This window comes from Octopus bimaculoides, chromosome 3, assembly GCF_046866305.1.
Source record: "Octopus bimaculoides isolate indiv1 chromosome 3, ASM4686630v1, whole genome shotgun sequence".
Lineage (NCBI taxonomy): Eukaryota > Metazoa > Mollusca > Cephalopoda > Octopoda > Octopodidae > Octopus > Octopus bimaculoides.
The window spans coordinates 99,226,649-99,253,632 of NC_142930.1; the positions used below are offsets into that span (position 1 = coordinate 99,226,649).

Here is a 26,984-nt window from a genome sequence, read left to right on the forward strand (position 1 = left end):
AAATGGGCGAAAACCCTCAGTGCCAATTTTTGTCGACAAGAAAAACAAACAGCTCTGAATCCTTAAATATTTGTTCAAATCATTTTCGTTAATTACATTATTTAAAAAATGTCTCTTTAAAATATTTATTTAATCAGTTTAAACGTCCGTGTAAAACTGGTAAGCCATGACAGACTGACGAAAAAATAAACTGAAAAAAAAAACACCCAAGAATTAGAAAGAAAGGAAAAGAAGTGAAAAGAACGGTTAAATGTTTCTGTCGTTAAATATTTTTGTTGTCTCCATGAATTGGAAGATCTTATTTATGGTTTGGTAAATCCTCGATGTCTCCATGAATTGGAAGATCTTATTTATGGTTTGGTAAATCCTCGAAAAAGAATTGTACCCCCAGCCTTTTTGATGACCGTTTTTAAAATGGTTCTCAATCAAACTGGTAACTTTAGTATTGAAGCAAGGAATGCCAGATGTTTTTCTTAGTGTTTTCTAGAACAGAAAGGTAATTCCACACGACTTATTCATGATAAAATATAACTCAAAGGAATATGGACTGTTCCAGACAAAGCCTGTGTTTATACCTTGGACAGTGTTTAATAAACATTTTATACAAAGCGGTGAGCTGGCAGAAACATTAGCACGCCGGGTGAAATACTTAGCGGTAGTTCGTCTGCCGTTACGTTCTGAGTTCAAATTCCGCCAAGGTCGACTTTGCCTTTCATTCTTTTGGGGTCGATAAATTAAGTACCAGTTACGCACTGGGGTCGATGTAATCGACTTAATCCCTTTGTCTGTCCTTGTTTGTCCCCTCTATGTTTAGCCCCTTGTGGGCAATAAAGAAATAAGAAACGTTAGCATGCTGTGGTTAATTTGTCTTTGCGAGAATTTGGTTAGTAATTGTTATTTTTATTTATTGTTATTATTGCCATTTGTTGTTAAGTTTTGAACCTTTGTTAGATTATATGGAGGACAAGAATGAAAGGAATAAGGTCAGGCACCTTCATCTCTGACCCTAATCTGGTTAATTTTTTCATCTTCCACCTAAAAGGCAAATAGGGCTGGAGAGGAGATGTTTGACTGAAGACATGTTTGAAAAAAGATGGAAGAATGTCGCACGAATGTTGGGCATGAAAGGCTCCGCGTGAATGCGATATGGTTTAAAAACCCAGGTTTCGTGGGGTCCGTTATAAAACCGCCTCCACTCCATCTGTCATGTCTTATTGTGTCCTATCACCATCCGTATTATATATAATGTATTTAGAATTTTTAAAAGGACCCAATCGCATTTCATGTAAAATCATTCGATTTCATTGTGCAGGTCCCTTCTATGTATGTCCTTATGGATAATAAAAAATTAAGAAACGTTAGCCGCTGGCCGAAATGCTTAGCAGTATTTCGTCTGTCTTTACGTTCTAAGTTCAAATTCCGCCGAGGTCGACTTTGCCTTTCGAGGTCGATAAATTAAGTACCAGTTATGTACTGGGATGGATCTAATCGACTGGCCTCCTCCTTCCCAAATATTTCGGGCAGTGACTTGACTGAAATAATGGTTTCAAATTTTGGCACAGCGCCAGCAGTTTTTGAGGGGGAGGAGTAAGTTGGTCAAATACCTAACTGGCACTTATTTTATCGACTCCGACAGGATGAAAGGTAAAGTCGAATTTGAACTCAGAACGTAAAGACGTAAGAAATGCAGCTAAGCATTTTCCGCCGGCGTGCTAACAGTTATGACAACTCACTGTCTTAGATTTGGCTGAGGCAATAGAAGATTAAAGATTAGTAGTTTCTCCTTTGATTTTCCCCAATATTTTTTCCATTTGAAATGTAGTCCTTATCTACCCTTTATCTGTCCCTCTTTTGCTAATTCATCTTCTTTCCTCTTCCCCTTAAAATCTGAGACCAGGTACTCAAATAATTGTTATTTGTTTATTTATCCAGTTTTTGAAGAATCTCCTTAACTTTTTAAATCCGGTATCCCTTTTATATTGAAACAGTTCAAGGTTCGGTAGACTATCGGCGTATAAATACATTTTTCTTTGGTATTCCTAATCTGAAGATGTTTATCAATCCTAACCATTCTGCATCAAATATTCCAAAATCCTGATGCAATCTAAAGCCCATTTTTGTATTAAGTATTTAAGTATAAAACTAATTTTTCATCCCAAGTAAGATAGTCTATTGCCTATTATTTTCTACAAAATTTTAGATTTATTACTTAGAGCTAGAGATCGTTATGATCGATTTGAATGGCAATTATCTTTATTTGGTTTTGATATTGTAAAGGTCTAAGAAAATGTTCATAAATCTAATTCTTTTATTCTTTTTATTCCTTTATTCCTTTTAGTCATTTGACTGCAGCCATGCTGGAGCACCGCCTTTAGTTGAATAAATCGACCCCAGGACTTATTCTTTGTAAGCCTAGTACTTATTCTATCTTTCCCTTTTGCCGAACTGCCAAGTTACGGGGACGTAAACCTACCAACATCAGTTGTCAAGCAATGGCGGGGGGGGGGGGCAAACACAGACACAAATATATACATATATATATATATATATATATATATATATATATATATATATATATATATATATATACACACGACGAAATTCTTTCAGTTTCCGTCTACCAAATTCACTCACAAGGCTTTGGTCGGCCCGGGGCTGTAGTAGAAGATACTTGCCCAAGGTGCCACGCAGTGGGACTGAACCCGAAACCATGTGGTTGGTAAGCAAGCTATTTACCATACAGCAACTCCTGTTGAAATTTTTAGCTCTATTTCTTGTATTATACTCCATGATTAAAATAGATATTTCATCTAAACTGGTTGCTGTTTCTTCTTTTTTTAATCATCTTTAGCAGATAATAACTCATGTTTAACAAAAGCAGGAAAATCTATACTTGGACTGAGAGGAATAACGTTCTCTTTTTTGCTAATGTTTTTTTTTTTTAACGAAAAATTAAAAAAATAAACGTTTCTGCAAAATTAAAAAAATAAACGTTTCTGCGAATAACTATGAGAATTCAGAAGTGGCTGCGATAACTTCATTATTCTGATTAATATATTAATAGTTTTTTTATTTGCTTTCGAAAGAATTGGTTCCATCATTGAATTATATACATTACATGTATCACAGACGTACTCCAGATTATTTTCACTTCACCAGAAATCCTTTGTGACTTATTTTATTTGCTTTTTAAATCATTGTTTTTTTTGTACATATTTCTTTATATTTTTCATTAGAATCCATTGGATGGGATTTCCATTCTTGTAATGATAGGATCATCTTGTCTTTTAGATGTTTTAATTCTTAGTTTTACAATACTTTATTATTATCTTTATCACTAGTCTGTTGTTGTTTTTATCCAGACTGAAATAGTTAATAGAAGCTCTCACAGTAATTGCATTTTAAATTTTGTCTATAAATATTTGTAGATTTATTTTTAGATCTCCAACTGATTGGATATACTGCTAAATATTCTGTGCAGTAAATCCTCTGAAATAGATATATTTTCTTGGATATACTCGACTGGCTAGGTTAAAGTACAAGTGACCTGAACCGAGGCTAGATCCACTTTATAGTCTAATTTCAAGTTATCTATTAAACAAGCAGCTGATAAAGAAGACGACAAATGATCTATTGTTGAGGTACGACGATTAAACTGTCTATTGGCTGGGGAATCTAGGACTGCGTGTAAAATAAAGTTATATTTATTCATAGTCTTCAGACGATAGTCTCCTTTTACGTTTTGATTTTATCTGATGTTGAGATTCCCAAAAAGATGGTGTGCACTAAAATCACCCATAATTTGAATATTGTTTTTGGTTTTTGATTTTCCTAAAAAGTTTTCCATCTAAGTACTGTCTCTGAGCTTTTATTTAATGCTTATATATATATATATATATATATATATATATATATATATATATATATATATATATATATATATATATAGTGTAGTATATTGCCACTTAAGTGTGGCTGACCCCTTGGGGTGGATGTTACTGTTGCTTTTAGCCCCAGGAGGACATCTCCTCCAGCTGGCTTATCGACACACGACTGTGTCCTGTTTGCCAAGGGAAGTTATCCCTCTCACCATGATCTGTAGCACGAACGGATCCGGATTTCAGGGTTATTTCCCTTCGTCGGTGTTCGACAACCACTGACCTTGGTGAGAGAGACAAAATCCTGGCAATCTTTTATCTACTTTTCCAGTGAAATTCTTCACTGATATCGAAAAGGTGAAAACAAGCAATGTTAATTCTCTAAATGAAGTATTAACAGTAACTGCACGATAAAGTGTAGTATATTGCCACTTAAGTGTGGCTGACCCCTAGGGGTGGATGTTACTGTTGCTTTTAGCCCCAGGAGGACATCTCCTCCAGCTGGCTTATCGACACACGACTGTGTCCTGTTTGCCAAGGGAAGTTATCCCTCTCACCATGATCTGTAGCACGAACGGATCCGGATTTCAGGGTTATTTCCCTTCGTCGGCGTTCGACAGCCACTGGTGAGAGGGATAACTTCCCTTGGCAAACAGGACACAGTCGTGTGTCGATAAGCCAGCTGGAGGAGATGTCCTCCTGGGGCTAAAAGCAACAGTAACATCCACCGCTAGGGGTCAGCCACACTTAAGTGGCAATATACTACACTTTATCGTGCAGTTACTGTTAATACTTCATTTAGAGAATTAACATTGCTTGTTTTCACCTTTTCGATATCAGTGAAGAACTTCACTGGAAAAGTAGATATAAGATTGCCAGGATTTTGTCTCTCTCACCAAGGTCAGTGGCTGTCGAACGCCGACGAAGGGAAATAACCCTGAAATCCGGATCCGTTTGTGCTACAGATCATGGTGAGAGGGATAACTTCCCTTGGCAAACAGGACACAGTCGTGTGTCGATAAGCCAGCTGGAGGAGATGTCCTCCTGGGCTAAAAGCAACAGTAACATCCACCCCTAGGGGTCAGCCACACTTAAGTGGCAATATACTACACTTTATCGTGCAGTTACTGTTAATACTTCATTTAGAGAATTAACATTGCTTATATATATATATATATATATATATATATATATATATATATATATATATATATATATATATATATATATATATATATATATATATATATATATAAAACGGAGCAAAAAAAGCAATAGAGGACAATAAAACATTCGGACGGACAGACAGACAATACAAAGGCGGACAGAAGAAACAACAATCAGAAGGACAGGGAAAAAAAGACGGGTCATTCGTGGCCTTCTTTCCTCAGTCGAGTTACCAGAAGTCCTTACTGTTTCGGGCAGTTACACTTGAGACAGTTCGATCTGGTTGCCCCCAGATCGGTGTTCAGTCACAACTCCAAATAGTGAGTTTATTTTCTTTACAGACATACGACTATCATCCGGAAAATTGCGAGCTTTCTCAACCAGCTCTGATGTTCTGATGTCACTCTCCCTCCCGCACCTCTCATCGTCTCTCACTTCCTCTCTACCATCCTTAATCTTTTGTGCCAGCAAAAGCTTCATTTATAAGCACTCTAGAGCCATTTCATAGATTTTCGTAGCGTCTTTGTCCAGTTTAACACAAAACTTTATTGCATAGCGAGCTTCCAAACGTCCCGACTGCTTTAATGCAAATTAATCAGCGGTGACGAGCAGTGTTTAGCAGAGTGTGTTCAAAGCGCTGTTACAGTCGTCTACTTCGAGCTGGAATAGCAAAAGTTAGCAAGTCAGCTTATTAGATATAGAGTAATGAAATTCTAAAATTACAACAATTTAGAACAGTTATAATTGCCTCTCCTAAAACAAAGTCTCAAAACTTCTGGAATGCACCTCGGAGTTCCCAACATTTGATAGGCTGCGTAGTGTCATTGCTTAACAACTATTTAAATGAATTAATATAACCAGTGTGTGTGTGTGTGTGTGTGTAATATCCATACCTTTTACGATGTGTCCTATTATGAATCATAACTTAATAGATCAGCAAATAGAGCCCGATAAAATAAGAACTTGAAATATGTCCTGATGTAGATATGTTCGATGAAACCTTTATATTTGGAGACCTAGTAAGACTCAATTGCAGGACCGAAATCAAAAGAAGAGTGTTGTATTTTTAGATGAGTGACATTTATTTCTGTTTCCTAAGCGCGTGTCTATAATTTGCGTTGCTTCATGATGATCAAACTGTCTGTGACGTCATAATTACATATAAAATAAAAAGGGAAAAAACAAATTTCTCGTTCTTCGGAATAAGGAAAATTCCACAATTATGACTAATTATCTATCAAGTTCTGCAGTCTTTTCAACTGTCATAATTTCATTGATCTATTGAGAATGATAGCAAATTATCCTGGAATATGCCACATGTTGTTTGCCTAACCATAACCGTCTATGTTTATCAGAAAACTAATTTGTATATTTTTTCTATATATTTCTATGTATTTTCATATATTTCTATATATTTTCATGTCTATATTTTTTTTTATTTTGTTAGCCTACACCCAAGAAGAAATTGCTGTCCTTGTTACTTATTTAATCCACACACCTCGACTACAAAATCAGTCACACTAAATAAGTGTTGTTGTTGTTGTTTAGTTGTTGTTATTGCTGCTATAGTTAAGCAATTAAGCAACAGCTTTAAATATGGGTAGGTTTTGCCTAGCTTCTCTCAGAGATTGCACGTTCCTGTCTGATTGCCTTACCAATTTTCAATTAAAGGCGGGAAATATATCCGCTCCGAGTGAGGAAATGGGGGAGCCTCAAAGAAGACGCTCATCCTGTTCAAAATCACTGTCACGACTCCCTTAAATCAATTCTACCACTTTCGATTTAAAAAATGGTCATTACCAGAACGCCTTTGTTCGTAGGTTTGCTTAATTGGAGGCTAAGCGAAAATAAATAGAGCAAGATGCAACGAACAATTTAGTTCTTGATACACAAAAAAAACGGCTGGAATATCTTTGACCATTGATCTGCTCGATCAGGGTACACCGAGGGTTAAGCACCATTACCATCAACAATAATGAAAACCATTATCTATCTGCTTATATATATTGGGTCATCCCATGAATAATGCGGTTTTTTATACTTCTTTTATTTTTCAAAATTAAGATAAAGTTATTTTTTAATCTAAAATATACACTCCTTCATTTTCTACAATGCTCTTCCATTTATCTGAGAGACTTGCAAGTCCCTTCTTCCAAAATTCACTTGTCCGTGACGAAAAATACTCCTCCAGTACAGTTCTAACATCGTCCACAGAATTCATATTTTTTCCACCCAAATGATTTTGAAGACTGCGAAATAAATGATAATCAGATGGGGCAATGTCCGGCGAATATCGTTTCCCATTCAAACTGCTCCAGCCTTTGGAATGTCATCCTCACTGTATGTGGCCGGACATTATCCTGATGGAAGAACACCTTTCGTCTTGAAACCAAAGATGGTCGTTTTTCTTTAAGCGCTAACTTAAGCCGCTTAAGCTTCTCGCAGTAGATCTCATTTGTTATCGTTTTGGTTTAGGCTTAAAAGTTCAAAATGGACTAAACCTTTCATATCCCACCAAACAGATAACACCTTACGTGGGTGAAGACCTTCTTTAGTCTGGGGTGCCGGTGTTTCTCCTTTCCCTACCCAATGTCTTCGGCACTTAACATTTTTATAGAGAACCCATTTCTTGTCATCAGTCGCTATTCTGTCCTAAAAAAGGTTCATTCGTGAGACGTGACAGCAAAGAAGAGCACACATTCAATCTCTGCTGCGATTAGACAAGGAAAGTTTGTGAGGAACCCATTGACCAAATTTTCTGACTTTTCCGATGGTATTCAGGCGTCGATGAATGGTTGAATGACCAAATCCAAGCTTTTCTGCTAGCTCCTCAACAGTTACGATGGGATTTTGTTCCATCAGGGTCTGCAGGACGTCCTCGTCGAGTTCTACAGATCTTCCAGAATGAGGATCGTCTTCTAGGCTGTAGTTTCCGGCTCGGAATTTCTGGAAACACCATTGACACTGGCTTATGCTTATTGACCGATCTCCATATACTGCATTAATATTCCTCGCACTTTCCGTTGCGTTGTTACCTTTATTGAATTCATAAAATCAAAATATTGTGAATATGCTCCTTTGCTACTTCCATTATAGTTATGAAAAAATAACTGTTAAAATCGAACTGCACTTTTCAAAACCTGCACTAAGAATAATTACAAGATAAAATTACTACCTGCTTTTATAGCAAGTTGATGCAGGTAGCTTATATCATCCCCCTCCGACTTTTAGTTCATGCAATTGAAAAAATTGCATTATTAATGGGATGACCTAATATAGACAGACAGACAGACAGATAGATAGATGCATATACATGCCTACACACGTGCGTATGTGTGTATATATATATATATATATATATATATATATATATATATATATATATATTTACACAGATGCACACATATATATACATATATATAAATAAACATATATATATATACATATATATACGTACGTACATATAATACATACACACACACATATAATACATATGTATGTATATATCTATTATAACATGCTCATATTATATGTATATTGGTATTTCCACATGTATGTGTATTCATATATCCGTATATATATATACATATATAACCAAGCTTTGGACACAAATTGGAGAGTCAACCTTAGAAATGAGTAAGTGACTATATTGTGCCGAATTTATAATGGATTTGACGAAACTATTGCCCATATAGTGAATGAATTCCCTCGACTTGCCCAAAACCAATATAAGTTGTGGCTACATGATTAGGTAGCGAAAGTGCTGCATTGAAAACTGTGATAAGTGGGGGTAAAAAGAGAAAAGACGTGGTAACGAACACGAACCACAGAGAGTGACTGAGTCGGAGACTTTCAAAATCCTGTGGAATTTCCCAATCCAAACGGACCAGATGCTTGAGCATACGAAGCCGGTGGACAAGGTAAACCACGTGCTCTGTAATTAATGTTGCATGCCCATTTGGCTCCAGAATAATTAAGAAAGATGGTGAAAAAAGTAGATGTATATAATCTTAAATACGAAATAGCCTGACTGTGGAAGATAAAAAAGGTAAGGATACAGCCAATTATGTACATATGCATGTATGTATGTATGTATGTATGTATGTGTGTATGTTTGCATGTATGTATGTATGTGTGTGTATGTATGCGTGTATGTATGTGTGTGTATGTGTGCGTGTATGTATGTGTGTATATATGTGTGTATATATGTATGTATGTATGTATGTATGTATGTATGTATGTATGTGTATGTATGTATATAGTATGTATGAAGAATGTTTTATGTGTACGTATATGTATGTGCATGAGTATTGGTGTGTTGAATGCACAGCTTGCAATACAGTCTAAAATAGAATTCACCATCATGCATAAAATTTCAATGTTAAATGGAAGCATCCACACAATTAGCTTTAGTTACATATGAAACTTTTTTTTTAATGTACAGAACCTTATTTGCATGAATTGTGTGTGTGAAACTGGCGGAACCATCACCAGTCAATATAAATAGAAGCCTTTTTACTTATTTATTTAATTATTTATTTACTTATAGCTTTCTTTCAGGCTTTAAATAGTAAATAGATTCATGGTCACATCTTTCTCCTCAAGCATGGAGGATCTAAAAGAAAAAAAAAGGCCATGATATCGATTTAAATTAGCGTCCTTGTAAAAGCGATTTCAACAAAGTATAATTAGAACGGATGAAGTCAATCCTTCCGATGAACTGGTAATAATCAGGTGAAACTAGTCGAGCCGTCCTTAACTCCGTTCTGCAGAGAGAGAGAGAGAGGGGGAGAGCGCGCGTGAGAGAGAGGGGGAGAGAGAGAGGGGGAGAGAGAGAGGGGAGAGCGCGCGTGAGAGAGAGGGGGAGAGAGAGAGAGGGAGAGCGCGCGTGAGAGAGAGGGTGAGAGAGAGAGAGGGAGAGCGCGCGTGAGAGAGAGGGTGAGAGAGAGAGGGTGAGAGAGAGAGGGTGAGAGAGAGAGGGAAAGCGCGCGTGAGAGAGAGAGGGAAAGCGCGCGTGAGAGAGAGGGAAAGCGCGCGTGAGAGAGAGAGGGAAAGCGCGCGTGAGAGAGAGAGGGAAAGCGCGCGTGAGAGAGAGGGTGAGAGAGAGAGAGAGAGAGAGAGAGGGAGGGAGAGAGAGAGAGAGAGGGAGGGAGAGAGGGAAAGCGCGCGTGAGAGAGAGGGTGAGAGAGAGAGAGAGAGAGAGGGAGGGAGAGCGCTCGTGAGAGAGAGAGTAAGAGAGAGAGAGAGAGAGTAAGAGAGAGAGAGAGAGAGTAAGAGAGAGAGAGAGAGAGTGACAGACAACTAGAGTGAGTAACAAGGAGAGAACTCTGTGATTTAACTATGTCTAGTCTTTATTTACACAGACGAGGCTAAAGTATGTTTATCATACACGCTGTCTCGGTACTTTAGTTCATTAAATAAGCATTGCTAATTAATGTTTTCTCTCTCTCTCTCTCTCTCTCTTTTCTCTCTCTCTCTCTCTCTCTCTCTCTCTCTCTCTCTCTACTTTCTAGATGGGAGGAAGTAAGCACAATTCTTGATGAGCTGGCAATGATCGGCGAAACAAATTAAGTTATTCTGCTGTCCATCCCACAGAAAGATTCCTGTAGGTTTACTTACACGTCATAGATAAATACATATTTCTGTTATCCAAAAACAGTTTCATGCCTACGAATTAGATATGTTTCTTTTTAAATGCTTAAATCTTAAATGATCCATTTTTAGATAGGTACCATTAGGTAGTTCAAATCAACATGATAAACAGTTGCAATACTGTTGTGTTTTTGAGTGTTGCATGGACGAGAAACTGTAAATGGTTGAAGTAACGTGTTACACAACATAGGAATGAATGAGCTAACGAGGAAAACTCAAAGGGGTCACTCGCCCTGCAAGAAATAGCAACCAAATCTCCAAATTTCCCTCAAATCACATCCCAAGATCTTAGAGAACATCAGTCAAGGGTTCCTGACATAGGAAAAAAGGCACGATAGTCACGACTAGATTCTTTTGTCATAAGTTTGCTCGATCAGGGGTTAACCTGGGACTAAAATACGACGACAACATCGGTAGAAGAGAATTCCTTTTCCTCTAGTCGAAACTTAAGGCTTAGGAGACTTACAAATTATCAGCTAAAACTAGGTTTAAAAGGTTTTTTCTTCTCTCCATAGCGAGAAAATATTTTGGCTTTCATGAGTACTTAAGCCTCCATACCATTGGTTTCCAAACGGTGTAGTACTACATGTATCGAGATGGGATATGGATTTTCTTCTTTGGTTTTATTTTTAACCCATTCTGTTGACGCAGGCATAGCTGTGTGGTAAGAAATTTGCTTCCCAACCACATGGTTCTAGGTTTAGTTCCAGTGCGTGACACCTCAGGCAGCTGTCTTCTCGGGCCGACCAAAACCTTGAAAGTGGATCTAATAGACAGAAACTGAAAGAAATCCGGTATATTTGTCTTTTACTTGTGTTATGTCTCAAGCTACTGCTATCTAGCACATTCGGATGATCTCTGCTCGATTGCTACTCAACAGCTACTGAACAGCTCTACCACAGCTAGACTACCTCTATTTATATGTCTTGGGCGATCCTACTTCTTCGCTTGGGGGCGTCGACACAACAACTTGCTTCAGTCCTTAGACTGCAACCAAGCTAGAGTACAACCTTAATTTGTGTGTGTGTGTGTGCGTGTGTGTGTGTCTTTAGTCGAATGAATGAATCAACCCCAGTAATTCTTTTTTTAAGCCTGGTACTTATTCTATCGATCTATTTTGTCGAAGTTTCCGTCCACCAAATCCACTCACAAGCCTTTGGTCGGCCCAGGGCTATAGCAGAAGACACTTGCCCAAGGTGCCACGCAGTGGGACTGAACCCAAAACCATCTGGTTGGGAAGAAAGCTTCTTACCACACAGCCACGCATGTATGTATTTCCGTTTGTGCTTGCCCCCACCACCGCTTGACAACCGGTGTTGGTTTAAGTCCCCGTGACTTAGCGATTCAACATTAGAAAACCGATAAAATAAGTACCAGGGTTTTAAAAATAAAGGAAGTACTGGGGGTCGATTCTTTCGGCTAAAACCCTCCACAGTGTTGCTCCAGCTTGGCCGAACAAATAAAAATAATAATAAAAGATAATAATATAATGCTTGGGCGTCTGCAGAACATGTTCTTAATTTTGTTATATACAACTACGATGAATAAAAGAAGGTAGGCAATAGATTTCTATATATTCTTTCTGAATTTTAAAGTTTAATAAATAGTTATATGCGAAGTGTGGCAGCAATTTTTCTATTTAATTTCCAGTGCACATCGAAACTAAAAGAGTTTGAAAGCCAGAGCTTGACACGGTACATGTGTACCAAATTTTATAGTACTGCTCATGTATCTGGGATTATACTTCTACTTCTGCTTCTGCTATTCACAAATATCCTATCTGATTGAGTAACAGACATTCACTCACCAACAGGCTACAGTCGTTATAGTCTATCAATGTCTGCATCTTTTCGTTATCTTCTATTGCTACTAGATCGGTTTCTATACCTACGAACTAGCAAGCTATGTGCTACATAATTCATCCACTGATCCTCTTCGAGGCAACAAGGAAGTCTCTACGTGGTGGTCGCTGAACTAGCTGAAATAGCAATCAGATAGATAGATAGACGGTTAGATAGATAGATAGATAGATAGATAGATACATACATACATACATACATACATACATACATACATACATACATACTTATATACATATATGCATGCCTGCCACATAAATTGATACATACATACATGCACATATATACATTCATGCATGCATGCATACATGTATATACATATAGCTATATACATACATATATAAATAACTAGCAGCAATGCATGAAACTATTAGTAGCTCGTAACTGTTTACCTTAAATTATACATACATAAATGTGTGTGTATGAGAGAGAGAGAGAGAGAGAGAGAGAGAGAGAGAGAGAGAGAGAGAGAGAGAGAGAGAGAGAGGGACAGACAGGCAGATGTATTTCAAATCACACCTACCGTCTTTAGAAAAAGACCCGTTAAATAATATATTCTTTGGTTTCCTTTAAAAAGGATCAAGACTGAAAGGTCATGGCTAAAAATACTTGGATCAGAAGTCTGCCCCCAAGTTTCGGACGACGATGGCTTGGCAGGCCGAAACTTCGAAGTCTCTATCAACAACATTCTTGTTTCAGAATAATTACTTTGTACTCTACAAAAGTATAGTGTAACTCGTAAGATTAAGGTAAAAATGTTTTTTATTATAAATGAGCATAAAAACAAACATTAATGTGTGTGTGTGTGTGTGTGTGTGTGTGTGTGTACGTGTGCGTGTGCGTGTGCGCGCGCGCGCTTATGGATGTGGTGTGTATGTATGTATGGATGGATGGATAGATGGATGGAAAGACAGACAGGCATATGTACATTTGATCTGCCATATCTCCCTCTGACCATATCTTACAGCCTTAAAGCAGAAGAGACACATTAGATAATGCTCCAAGATACCCCTAAAAACACCGATGTTACAGCTGTAATACATTTGATCACAGCACTACTGGATCAGGGATATAATAATGGGATTAAAATAAGAACAACGACAATAACAACAAGAACAACAACCTAAATATTTAATGGAAACGGTGGCGGGATATGATAGATAATAGTCTGAAAGCTCTAATATATATGTTACAATATATAAAATTGTAATTAATAGCATGAATATAGAACTGTTCAGTGTTAACTGCCCGTTCTTCTGTCGCTGACCTTTTAAAGTGGGACATTTATTTCATGCCAAGTAAATTACATCCTGAACATTCAACACTTCAGACCGACATTTTCAGTTTTCGAAAATTATTTTTGGAAGAGGCAATAATAATAATAATAATAATAATAATGATAATAATAATAATCATTTACAGATTTAACAGAGTTTTAGTTCTCAGAATCTGGTCTCCTTTCCCTCGAATATATCAATGCCAATCATAAATAACAGCAACAGTAAAACATCCAAGTTGCTATTACTTGAGGCCTCTGGGTGAGATTTGCAACAGATCGTATAAAACAAAGCAACAATAGCATAAATAATAATAATAATTACTAGTATTATTATTATTATTATTATTAATTTGTCAATCTACTTCATTTTGGTTAATATAGAAAGGATTGAGGTAACTCCTCCTTAAGATATAGAGTCAAAATTAAAAGAAGAGTGCCATTTGCTATCTTGTGAACAATAATGTTCACAAGATAGCAAATGGCACTCTTCTTTTAATTTTGACTCTATATCTTCAGGAGGAGTTACCGCAATCCTTTCTATATTAACCAAAATGAAGTAGATTGACAAATTTATTTTTTGAACCAGTGGAAGACACGCGAGATGTCGAAATATTGTTCACAAGATAGCAAATGGCACTCTTCTTTTAGTTTTGACTCTATATCTTCAGGAGGAGTTACCTCAATCCTTTCTATATTAACCAAAATGAAGTAGATTGACAAATTTATTTTTTGAACCAGTGGAAGACACGCGAGATGTCGAAATATTGTTCACAAGATAGCAAATGGCACTCTTCTTTTAGTTTTGACTCTATATCTTCAGGAGGAGTTACCTCAATCCTTTCTATATTAACCAAAATGAAGTAGATTGACAAATTTATTTTTTGAACCAGTGGAAGACACGCGAGATGTCGAAATATTGTTCACAAGATAGCAAATGGCACTCTTCTTTTAATTTTGACCACCACCACCACCACCACCACCACCACCACCACCACCACCACCACCACCACCACCACCACCACCACCACCACCACCACCACCACCACCACCACCACCACCACCACCACCACCACCACCACCACCACCACCACCACCACCACCACCACCACCACCACCACCACCACCACCACCACCACCACCACCACCACCACCACCACCACCACCACCACCACCACCACCACCACCACCACCACCACCACCACCACCACCACCACCACCACCACCACCACCACCACCACCACCACCACCACCACCACCACCACCACCACCACCACCACCACCACCACCACCACCACCACCACCACCACCACCACCACCACCACCACCACCACCACCACCACCACCACCACCACCACCACCACCACCACCACCACCACCACCACCACCACCACCACCACCACCACCACCACCACCACCACCACCACCACCACCACCACCACCACCACCACCACCACCACCACCACCACCACCACCACCACCACCACCACCACCACCACCACCACCACCACCACCACCACCACCACCACCACCACCACCACCACCACCACCACCACCACCACCACCACCACCATCACCATCACCATCATCATCATCATCATCATCATCATCATCATCATCATCATCATCATTATTATTATTATTATTATTATTATTATTATTATTTCATTTCTTTGCCACAAGTGCGAAGGACGAGGAGAACAATACAGTGACAGATATAAAGTGTTGGAGTTTACATATAATAATGAAATGATAAAAAGAATGTAAGTTTACACGGTATACACCTTAAAAGAAAGGGACATATGCATAGCATACAAAGATTTAAAAAATGGCGGGGAGGATTATAGATATGTGGCCCTCCTGATACAGCAAAGCCTCTAGGGATAATCGAGGGACCCACTGTCCGAGATTTCACTGAAACCCTAGGAACAAGTGTCTTCTCCAATTCCTTCTCTTCGACTCACAGGTCTACACTTAATGAGGTATTATCCACTCTTGCCCTTTTCGCAACTTTCACCCACCTTTCAGTAAACTCACTCGAGAACAGCACTTCTCTCTCCACTCTCAAGTGAAACTCGATGAAGTCAAAGAGAGATCTACTAAAGAGGAATGTATCTGTCCTCATGCCTTTCAGCCTAGTCCAACAAAAAACCTCTTTCACCACAGCCACCAGGCAAAGGAAAACTACTTTGCCTGCCTGTTTGAAGGAGGGTGGCGGTGCGATCCTCGCTACACACTCGACAGACAAACGGATCTGTCCCACACGTAACAGCAGTTGTTCAACATAACCTCACATGTCAGCAATGCCCGGACACTGAACGAGGGCGTGCAGAGCGGTTTCGTCACTCTGCGCGCAACTCGGACAAGTCTGTCTGACAGCACATCCTTACCTGTAGAGTTTATCTCAAACCGGTAGTGCCTCCCAGTAGCACTGCCAGACCAAGGACATCTGGAAATTATCCATGATAGTTCCCGACCGGAAAGTCCTCCGGAACAGACAAGCCAGTTCGTTCTCGTCGATGCTCAATGTCTCCCCGAGAATGTCGTCGCACTTCCCCGCCACTAATCCTCTATAAATTTCTAAAGCGGAACATCCACTGATCCTATTGCCCGACTTGTAGAGGGTTCTGAGCGCTTGCCGTCATTCTAGGTGTCAGGCGCCCAGTCTCGGTCTTTTCTTCACCCAGGACTGCAGCTCCGTCAAGGAGACGAGCTGCGGAAAGACGAGCCTCACAAACGGAGCCCACACACGCAGGTGGCGTAACCTAAGAGCGTGTCTGCGCATTAGGAGCCACGGCATACCTAATCCGACACTCAGAGGATGCTGGCAACAGACTGCCCGCCTGACCATTGGAACGCGTCCCCTCCACATGAGCATGTCCTTTAGTGGCTGACAATATGTGCATCTCTGATCACAAGCAGAAGTAGTGAAAGAGCATCATAGCCACGTATTGAGAGGAATTCTTTGAGGTTTGAATAATTCACCCCTGGAAACATGGGTGTTTTGTTCATCATCTTTAAACAATTCTTATTTAGGTGCCTTTTTAGCAGAATGGGCTACACGACCTGAAGAAAATTCTAACTGGGACCCCACTTGCAAGGTCATGCGCTGTTTATCTTGAAATGCAGTCAGCATATCGCGCACATATGGTTATGATGCATGTGTCTGGTGTACCCTTAACAGACGTGTAGTTATGACGGGTGTATTGGGCAATGTATATTTATATCCTAGTGTCACTTTGATGGCGTGTGCAGTTCTCTCACTCAATAATAATAATAATAATTTCTCATTAAGATGTTTTTAAGTTCCCCTGAATGTAAAACATTTTGTGACATCTTTGGTGTTTTGGTATTTAAATAATTAATCTTTCTGATTAATTAATGCACTGTAACATTTTAATTAAATGATAGGGAACCAGACTGGAAGATAAGGTGACTGTAAAAGATTAACATTACATGAGAGTCTTTAATTAAGAAAAGCTATTAAAAACTACGACCATAAAATAAATACATGAATAAAATAAAAAAAGTTAAAACTCCTAATTTCCACTACTTAATTGTTATAAGGGGAAATGGGGTAGTGAATAGTGATCATAAGCTTTAATTAAGTGCCACACGAAGTAGTTTAGCAAGTGAATATAAGTTCAATCCCAATATCAGTCAAACTATACATACTCTTGTTCGAGTAGAACGTGCAAATGTTGTCACAATTATAATGACTAACTGGAGAATGCTCGCTAGTATGAGGAAAAACGGAATGGAAGCAATTAACATCTGTGGGTTCCATAAAAGGTTCGGATTTTGAAAATTTGAGAATGTTACCGAATATGTCAGACGCCTGAAGAACACCACAGTGTACAACGCCTGAAACCAAAGAGAGGACACTAATTCTACTATATCAGTATATAATGATAACGGTTCCCCCTTTCTGAAATTCAAGCAAACATTAATATGGATTTATATGCACTATAGGAATTTATGAAATTAAAGATTCCTTATTTTTCTAAGCATATATGCGCCATCACAAGTTTATTTTTCTTTTCCTTTTTTGTATTTGCAATTTGCTACCAATACTCCAAAGTTCTCCACCATTGCTTTTCGGTGTTGTTCTATCAGCCAAAGACAGCATCCAAATCTTCCTTAAAGTACATCCCACCATGTTAAAATAGCAACTACTCATTGGATAATACTGCAGTCAATACAAACAGTGGATTGGAAGCTGTTATTATTCAATATGTACTTATATCACACACTTCTATTGAGTTATTTGGTAAATTATTCTGTACAGCAAATGCGGTAGTCAAGAGAGATGTATGTATCATGTACAAAATAAATACCAGAACAGTGAGAAGTCGATATGAAAGTAGAATGAGTTACATTTGATTTTCACTCACGACCTCTCTGTTATTACAACATAGGAAGCAACAATTTATTCGATATTGGTTTCAAATTTTGGCACAAGGCCAGCAATTTCGGAAAAGGGGTTAGTTGTTTGCATTGACATCAATGCTCAACTGGTGCTTATTTTATTTAACCCGAATGGATGCAAGGTAATGTCGACGTCGGTGGAATTTTGAACTTAGGGCGTAAAGACGGACGAAATGCCTTTCATCATTTTGCCTGGCGTGCTAACGACTCTGCCAGCTCGCCACCTTCTACAATTTACTCAATATTCTTTTCTACGGTAGGCATAAGGCTCGAAATTTTGGGGAGGGGTCAATCGATTAGATCGATTCCAGTACGCAACTGATACTTAATTTATCGACCCCGAAAGGATGAAAGGCAAAGCCGACCTCGGCAGAATTTGAACTCAGAACATAAAGACAGCTGATATACCAATTTCTTTATTGCCCACAGGGGGCTAAACACAGAAATGGACAAAACAATTGATTGGAATCAGAAGTACCTTATGATTTTACATAGAATATGAATATAAAAATTATATAAAATATTAAAAGAAAATCGAATGAAATTAACAATACAGAGACAACACAAATGTAGCGATGATCAAGCCACGCTCCAACCCCACAAGCCCCGATCTATCACTGGTACCTTTTTTTTCTTCTTCTTTTATAGCCTATTCACACAGTTCCTTGCACGCACAACACTCGTGCAACATGCTTCCATCCCTTTTAGAACATACTCTCCGACAGCCACATCTTCCCTTTCAAATGAAAAGTAAAAAATGAACGTAACCTGTGGCCAGAGATAAAGTTGCCTGTCTTAATTCCTTTTATCCTAGTCTTCTTTACTGCTTCTTTCGCTATTGCTACAACCGTGAGAAAACAATTCTTACCTTCGTTTGTTAAAACTCCCGGTGGATCAATTTTTATAATTGACTCAGTCGACAGCCGTACTCTTCCTTCGCCGGACAACTGGTGTTCAGCATAAACCCACATCTCAGTTATCTCCGGACACTGGACAATGGCATAAAGGACGGTTTCCCTGTCTCCCCAGCATCTTGGACAGGTCGGAGACTGACGCTTACCATGTCTTGTGAGCTTATCCCAAACGGGCAAGGCACCTCTGTAACATTGCCAGGTCAAGGACTTTTGGAAGTTGTCCAACGTTCTCAACCTGAATGTACGATGGAACAGGCTGTCCAGTTAAATACACCCGAGACCTAGTCACCCCCAGGCCATCGTCACATTCAGACTCTACCAACTCACTATATAAAATTCGTGGAGAGTCCCCACCGCTGGCGTTGCCCGAGCGCCGGAATAGCAAGAGGGCCTTACGGCACTCTTTATGCCATTTACTCGAACTCGGTCTACGAAAACACCAGGCTTCCTGTTCGTAAAAACTTTTGAACTCGGGAAACATTTGTCTGGCCAGTGGAGACCGCACCCGTTCATCATCCAGGAGAATCCAGAGATGCCTCAACTTCAACACATACCTGCGCATTATTAACCAAGGCATCCCTAAACCTCCCTTTAACGGCTTTTGACAACAGACAGAGCGTTTCACAAGTAGTGACCTGCCCTTCCACAAAAATTGAAAGAGTTGTCTCTCCAACCTGATCAACCACGAATACGGACAGGGCACGACGGTCAGGTGGTAGGTAATGACCGCTGCGATAAACACATTGCCCACCTCTGCCCTCCCTTTCAGGGATAGCCACCGCCAAGACCAAGTCTTGACTACTGCAGCCACCCTGCTCGAAACCTCTGTCCAGTTCTTCTCTATCTCGAGGCCTAGTCCAAACCAGACTCCCAGCAAGTTAACCAGTCCCTCTTTCCAGCGCCCAACAACGCTGTCTGAAGGAATCGACTTCCCAACCCAGGTGCCGAGCTGCAAGCAGACCGACTTTACCCGATTAATCTTTGCTCCTGCCACCGTCTTGCAAACCTCAATAGCCTTACCCACTTCACATAGGTGTGCTACTGTGGTTACGCTGATAGTGATATCGTCCGCGTAAACTGTAACAAACTCCTTTAAACCTGGTTCTCTCGGGATGCCACTCAACCTCCGCAGTAGGGGCTCAAGAGCCACCACATACAAAAGTGGTGAGAGCGGACATCCTTGACGAACCGAGCGCCTGATGCAGAACGGCTTCGAAAGGAAACCATTCACCCGAACTATCGAGTCAATGTTGTGATACAAAGCGATAAACCACCTGAGGAAGCCAAGGCCTAGGCCGACACGCACAGGCACAGTCGCCAGGTATCGGGGTCAGTAAAATAAGTACCAGTTGCGTACTGGAATCGATGTAATCGATTCCCCCTCCCCTAAAATTTCAGGCCTTGTGCCTATAGTAGAAATGATTTTTTTTTACTTTTAATCTGCATGTTTGTTACAGTCACTTACCGAGACACATCCAGTGTCCTGGGGCGAGTGAAGGATAAGAGATGTTACTGTATGACTGAAAGCTTGGGGAGCGGAAGTAGCGGAATAGCTTCATGTAATACATCACAGACATTTAAATGGATAGGGTTTTTCTAAGCATGTGGGAAGTACTTGTCAGTACAATTTTGGGGGGCGATTTCTGTGAGACATGGTTCTCCTGGGATCTTATCTAGATGTTTTTGACATCCCTTTTTTTATCATACCAAGGGCACGTACAATAACAGGAACAATTCTCGTTTTAAGATGCTACATCTTTTATATTTCAATTTCCAGGTCCTTATATTTTCTTAGTTTATCAAATTCCTTTACAGATATATTTTTATCAGTGGGAACACTAACATCTATTAGTCTACAAGTATTTTTTTCCTGTCTTAAATGATTATGTCTGGTCGATAAGTTTGGATCGCTCTGTCAGGGTTGACTGGAAAATCCCAAAGGATAGTGACATTTTAACCTTCAACGACTGGCTCAGGATGATGTTCATACCAGTAAGCACTCCTGCTGATTTTTTAGTGTCTACATATTTTCCAGTGTAAATACTGTCCTACCTTATCGTGGAGATTTTTGTATTCGTTTGGTGTCAGCACAGGACATCCTGAGACAAGATGGTCTATTGCTCCGTCAAATGTGTCGCAAAATCTGCAGTTAGGGTCAGAACCGTTTTGAAGAACGTTAGCCTGGTAGTTTTTTGTGAGCAAGCTTTGGTCTTGTACCGCCAATATGAAACTTTCTGTCTCTGCTTTCAGTCCTGAACTTCTCAGCCACTGAGGGGTTGTTGCTTGATCTACATCAACATTTTGACTCCGAAGAATTTACCATCCATGCAGAGGCTTCTGGCACCCCCGCTCCTCAATTTGTTTCTGTCCGTTCTGTTTTACTGTCTGCTTGGTCCATTTGCTTGTTTTGTGGCAGTGGTTTCAGGTTCTTCAGATATTTCAGGATTAATACCAAGTTCCCTTACGAATTCGCAGGTTTCCTTAACGATAGAATGGGATTTTTTGCTGTTTTCGTGTTTGCAAACAAGACGCAACATCCAGTCCTCTTATTATTACTATTATTATTATCATTATTATTATTAGATATAGAGAGTAGAGTTCTTTGCTTGTATACGATTGACACAATCCATCACTAAGGTAAACATAGCTGACGCAATCCATCACCAAGGCAAACTTAATGACGAAAAGCGCGACTCGAAAGCAACATTTTTTGGTTAAGTTTGCCTTGGTGATGGATTACGTCAGCTATGTTTACCTTAGTGATGGATTGTGTCAATCGTATACAAGTAAAGAACTCTACTCTCTATATCTATAAAAACTTCTGTTGAGTTACTTCAGTCCTACATAAACTATTATTATTATCATCATCGTCATCATCGTCATCATCGTTATTATTCTTTCTACTATAGGCACAGAACCTCAAAGCATTTTGTCTGAACTTCTAATGATTCTACCAATCCTTCCCCTTAATAATTGCTTTTGACATAAGCAGAAGGTCTGAAGTTTTGTGAGAGGTGTTAAGACAAGAAGATTAAGCACCAGTTGACTGACCGCAGGAGGAGAAGTTGTAAAGTCGCCTCCGGTGAGATTTGGATTCAAACGGTAAGGTCTTTGACTAAACGTTATATTTAAATGCGTTACTCACTGCTTGAAATATTGCCGTCAGTCACTGTCTTAAATATATATAGCTTCATTCTGCTTGTTATGGTATGTATTCGAGCGTCACGCTTTTAGCAATTTTAACTCTGGAACGAAATGAAACAAATTCGAGTGTTACATTTTGAATAACCTTAGCTATAGAACGAAATCAAAGAAATAATCGAAATCTTTAATATAATGAAACAATGTCATGATGATCTATAAATATTCGCTTAAAAACAGAAATAACGTTTATATAATAGACAATTTTTACGGGTCACGTTATTTTTTATAGTACTATTTTATTATTGTAATAATGATGATAAAATATATAAAGTACAAATAGATTGTTTTTTTCCCTTTATTATCACATTTATTTGTGTTGGGAGTATTTCATTTCTCATATATAACCCGTAGTTCACTAATCATAAGACATTAACCATTATTGTAGTTAATATAAAAATATCTTGCTGAAAAGACACATTTGAAATAATAAATTTTTTTTTATTATTTTGTTTAGTAATAATTGATTCAAAAGAATCGGATTTCCTAACCTCTGTAATTTCTAAGATACCAGAGCAGACACTGAAATAATCAATGAAGCAAACAAATGGAATTAAAACAAAGGATTTTATCTTTTGATGATAGGATATGCTGGAGAGGATAGGTGAGACAGTGGTAGTGGTGCACATAAATAACTAGATAAGAAGATAATCGATGAAAGATTAATTATTTTATTCTATGTTTAAATGAATATTAATGTTTTTATGTAGAGAGTATTAAAAGACTAACTAGAAATTATTTTACGTTGACGAAAAACCAACATTGATCAGTGAAAAATATTTTGGGGATTATTTTGACAAATACAGGAGGTAATTCAAGATATGCTTCAGCCTTATTATAATCTCATCAACGATACGGAATTCGCCATATTGCCAAAGTAGTGCTGGAAGAATCATTTAATAAATGTTTAACACTGCATCGACTGGTGTGGTAAAAATTGAATTGCTTCAGAAAATACGCTGAATATGCATAGATAGTTCTTCTAAAGCATTGTTAAATTAAAATGAATTATATCGTTTTTAAATTCATGTTTTTGTAGTAACGAGAGCAGAACACAAGCACACCCTGTGCAACTTTACGATTACATCGAAAAGGTATAAGTTTCAGGAAAGTTGACTATTTCTTCTGGGATAATTCCCATCCCAGTTAAATATTTTTGCCATGATGTTAATATCTTAAGTTTCAGATATCCTACCTCACAAATCGATTTCTATTTCCGGTCGTAATATGTCGCTTCACTTAAAGATTTTCAGGTGTTGTAGAAAGTATAAATGCCAATTAATGTTCACACTCTTTTCTACAAAGGTGAGGCAATTGCGATTAAAAATATTCTTAAGATGTTTTTGATTATTTATTTAATTCTTGAAGACAAGTCTTTTCGAAATTCGATGATATAACATGACATACTATTGCAAAATGAATTACTTTTTCACCCAAACAAACAACAGGAAAATCTGGGACACGTGGAAATGTAAAGGGAAATATAAATCTACAAACCTCCGTCTATAACTTGGTGATTGATCATGTGTCAAAACATTCGACTGTGTGCACGTGACGATAACCTAATGGATGTAAAAACAGAAACTATACATAATTTTCAGGCAGAACTAAACATAGTTTTAGAACAGAAATTAAGTACATAAATAAAAATTCGTTTCCCAATGAAATGAATTTTTTAAAACAACCTGAAAACTAATCCTAGTTCGGTGTGCGTTACAGACTATTTATTGCAGTATGAAAAGCAAAATCATTGAGGTTATGAATCTGGAGTAATTCTCGAGAGGAATATAAAATGTAAACAACATGACCTTGTTACTACAGTATAACTACGACGAAAATGTCTCGCTCAGGGGACTTCATATATAATGGAATCAAGAAAACTACTGCTATTACTACTCAGATTACTACTGCAATCGGTGTTTCTGATTCAACTGTGTTATAGGAATGATGATGTATGTGCAAGGAATTTAAAGAAAAGAGCGCAATTTCGACGAGGTTGAATCTCTTTCAAAAATGGTACTGTCAGAATCATATAATTTCTCTGAGGTCAAACTATATCCATTTTTTTCATACACACACACACACACACACACATCAGGCACTCCCCAGAATTTATCATCAGGTGATATAAATGTACCATTTGGAATATAAGTAAAATTATATAACGCATTATACTGCTATTGGATTCATTTGTATATCTTAACACATGACTAGAAATAATTTATTAGATGGAATTTCTCTCCATATAATCTGTGATGTGTTAGATATATGTTGAAATTGTCGTCTAATTATTATTTCCCTTCGCAGATCAAATCTGAAATTCTAGGACACACATGAATATCACAACACCTCATTTCGCCTGTCATTATAGTTTAGGATTGTTAAAACGCCGGTCAAAATATTTTACATTAAAGTCGACTTTGCTTTCATCAATCTACTGCTGCTAAAATAAATACTAGTCTAATATTGGGTTTAATATCCTTTCTATTATAGGTACAAGGCCTGAAGTTTTGGAGGAGGGAACTAGTCAATTACATCGACCTTCCAGAATTTCACTGGTACTTAATTTATCGATTTCGAAAAGATGAAAGGCAAAGTCGGCCTCGGCGGAGTTTGAACTCAGAACGTAGCGACGTGCGAAATATATTGGGTTTAATGATATGTTATTCCTTCTCATCAATATACTTTTCTACTCTAGGCATAAGGCCCGAAATTTTTTGGAAGGTTGGGGGGCAGTCGATTAGATCGACTCCAGTTAGTAACTGGTACTTAATTTATCGACCCCGAAAGGATGAAAGGCAAAGTCGACCTCGGCGGAATTTGAACTCAGAACGTAGCGACGTGCGAAATATATTGGGTTTAATGATAGCTTATTCCTTCTCATCAATATATCCGGCCTTGGGTTTATGGAATGATATTCTTCAGACCATCTGGGTGCGTGACCCGTTTTCGATTTCCAGCTAAACCCTTTTCATTTTCTTCATGATGTCGTTGCCTTTCAAGGGAAAACTTAATGGCATCGCAACTTCTTATATCTTATCCCTAACGAATTTAAAAATATCTTAACCTTTCAAAACAGTTAAACTCGATTCACTACTTTAAGTCAATACTAGTGTAAACTACTGTAGTAGTCTTCTTCGCTGATAATCCTGACCTATAAAGCACGTTGATATCTATAAAATGGTAGAATCATCTGGGAGAAATCCAGTAATTGTCGAGCAGAAAAAGAAGTTTACGTTGAAGATGAAAACTGATACTGGGTTATTCCAATGATCCACTAACGGAACTAGACAACGATAAAGACTAATAAGGAAGAGAATCATTTAGCAAAGAACTTCATGGAAATTGTTTTACTAGGCATTATTTTTATCTCAATCATAAATACAAAAGCCATGTCATAGTGATAGACAGAAATGCAATGCTATAACACTAATATACTTCTCTGGAGCAATAGCAGTTTCGCTTGGGAAATGAAGCTAACTGGCTGATTCCATCAAGAGCAAACTGTTTGTTCTACAGGATTCGCTACTTGCATGCCTAATTAGCACACATGAAATGTAATCAAACTCTTTAAAATGGGTGTAAAATATCGATATATTTTTAATGGTTTAATCAGAAGGGAAAAGAAAATATTCATGACTCTTTTCAGGACTTGCATGATTAGTAGGAACATGAGAGATGGTTATCACCTGACTGGGGGGAAACAACGACCCCGCTACCTGCCACTCATAACGTTTCCTTGATATTTACCGACCCCTTGTAAGTTCACAACGACCCCCAGAGAGCGCAACTTCCAGCTTAAGAACAACTGATCTACAGGGTCGTTGCAGTGTTGTGACATCTCTGTACTGTGTTATACTATACTAGGAAACAATTTGTCAATCCTCTTTCATGAAAAATCGGGAATACGTGTCAAGATGAATGTTTGCATTGTGTAATAAGCATTGTGTCATAATCGAAGAACCAAAGTTGATGCTAACATCCTACCTATTTATCTCTGTTACTAACGACAAATGTTACAAGAGTATTCCATTAGCTTCAGAAAAATAAGCATTTGCAATCATATCTAATACAGAAACTTATCAAAGCAAAACATCATATATTAAGATTCGACGATATATCAGATTGTTTCAATCTAAATTTCTTGTTGTGTTCTCTGTCCTGAAAGCACAGCAGATAGTCATGTAAATTTTAAGTGGTCAATTTACCAATATTTCGTATGATGCCTCTTTCAGAAACTTTTGTTTCCAAAAGAGGTGTAAAACGTTGTTTCTTAAAACACAGATAAATTTGTTCTCTTTTTACCCTCTTTTGGATTACATGCACTAAGTATACACAATACACAACGACTCTTCTTCCGAAAACTTTATCTAGCCTAATATCTTTTCCTGTGTAACGTCAGAGGAAAAATTGGCTCAAACTGCGACTATGTTCATAATCTTCCTGGACCAACATATTTGTCTGTGTATTTATCCTATTGTAGTTATTCTATCATTTTTTAATCTGTTCAAAATAATTTCTTTTCCAATTACGTGTTCTTTTAAATGTTCCTTGTTGTTGTTGCTGTATGTGTTCATTGTGATTCAATATTTTTTCTTCTTGTCTTTTT

At 38.2% G+C, this 26,984-nt stretch overlaps 1 long non-coding RNA gene across 1 annotated transcript; it reads left to right on the top strand.

Annotated features, from left to right (window-relative positions):
- The first annotated feature begins 21,935 nt into the window (after positions 1-21,935).
- LOC106876714 (uncharacterized) lies at positions 21,936-26,903 on the top strand. Its single transcript, XR_008263793.2, has 2 exons — positions 21,936-22,276; positions 24,869-26,903. It is a non-coding gene; the product is annotated as an uncharacterized LOC106876714 (long non-coding RNA).
- The last annotated feature ends 81 nt before the right edge of the window (positions 26,904-26,984 follow it).